We start from the raw sequence: 1,870 nt of genomic DNA, 5'->3' as shown, positions 1-1,870 counted from the left end.
TTTTTTTCATCCGACTCCTGACATCCGGAGAATCGACGAGCTCGAGGTTAAGGTGGGACGATAAGCCAGTGAAAAATGAAAAACCTGTTCCTCTTCCTGTCTTGGGATGAGACGGTGGTCATTACATGCTCGAGCGCACACGGAGGTCTCAAATATAGGTACCTGCCACTGGCCGTGAGTATCGCGAGAGGCTATTCGAAGGATATGAGAAAAACCTTGAGTCGACCGGAAGCTAGTATCCCGATAGACCACCTTATACAGGGGAGCACTCCCATCCGTACGTTGTTTAAAATAAAACTGCAAAAACGTGTCCATCCAGTGTTGCAGATGGGGAACTTTTTCATCTTATTAAAACTAACTGCTTCGACCGCTTTGTATCGATTTCTCGGCTCCAGAGGAATACGGAAGAGCCGTAGTTTGATGTAATCAGAAGGTAATCACACAGATGGGAGCTATCGGTCGGATGTGAAAAGTATGCCTTACGATAACTATCAAAAGTTCCGTGAGAAATGAGTGATTCTTACGCGCCGTTTATCGGCAATGGAATTTCTGCAACGCGTTCACGGTGTTTTTCTTTAGTGTGCAAAAGACAAAATTTGTTAGTACATTTTTTTTTTTTCAGTAATACTATACAGTGTAAAATAACAATAATTAACTATTTAATACTATAGTATTAAAGTATTAGATATTGTTAAATATCAAGCATTAATAATATTATTATTAAAATACTAAATGTTATTAAATATTAAGTATTAATAATATTATTATTAAAGTACTAAATGTTATTAAATATTAAGCATTAATAATATTATTATTAAAGTACTAAATGTTATTAAATATTAAGCATTAATAATATTATTATTAAAGTACTAAATGTTATTAAATATTAAGCATTAATAATATTATTATTAAAGTACTAAATGTTATTAAATATTAAGCATTAATAATATTATTATTAAAGTATTAAATGTTATTAAATATTAAGCATTAATAATGTTTTATTATTAAAGTATTAAATATTATTAAATATTAAGCATTAATAATATTATTATTAAAGTACTAAATGTTATTAAATATTAAGCATTAATAATGTTTTATTATTAAAGTATTAAATGTTATTAAATATTAAGCATCAATAATATTATTATTAAAGTATTAAATGTTATTAAATATTAAGTATTAATAATATTGTTATTATTATTTAATAATATTAAATATTATTAAAATTTAATATTACTAAAGTATTAAATAACTATTTAATACTATATAGTATTAAATAATAAAGAATAAACATAATAATATAATAAAATATTTGGGAACGATTTAACTTTACACCACCAAAATATCTCTGTTACTAATATAATGGTTCTTATAATATTATTATTATTATTATTATAATATTATTTTATTATTATAATATAATATTAATATTATTATTATTATTATATTATTGCATTATTATTATATTATTGTATTATTATAATATAATATTAATATTATTATTATTATTATATTATTATAATATATTAATATTATTATTAATATTACATATATTATTTATTTAATATAACGCCTGTTGCAACAGATGATTCCAGTTATTAGTAGACATTCTACTCTGACAATATAATATAATACATTCGAATATTAAAATATATGAAAAATGAAGATAAGAAAAGAATATACTCTGCTGTATATAGCTCTACTGTAATAGAGAATCGTATTAATATGCATGAGTTGTAATTGTTCTAACATAATATTGAGCAATTTTATAACATACATTTTATGTATCGATAAATTTAAATCCAGGAAGTGTTTCCAACACAGATGACAAATAACTGATGGTTAACTGTAAATTCATGGAGTAATCACC

The sequence above is a fragment of the Frieseomelitta varia genome, unplaced genomic scaffold (genome assembly GCF_011392965.1).
Source record: "Frieseomelitta varia isolate USP_RPSP 00005682 unplaced genomic scaffold, Fvar_1.2 scaffold_131, whole genome shotgun sequence".
Classification (NCBI taxonomy): Eukaryota; Metazoa; Arthropoda; class Insecta; order Hymenoptera; family Apidae; genus Frieseomelitta; species Frieseomelitta varia.
This window is presented reverse-complemented; position numbering follows the sequence as displayed.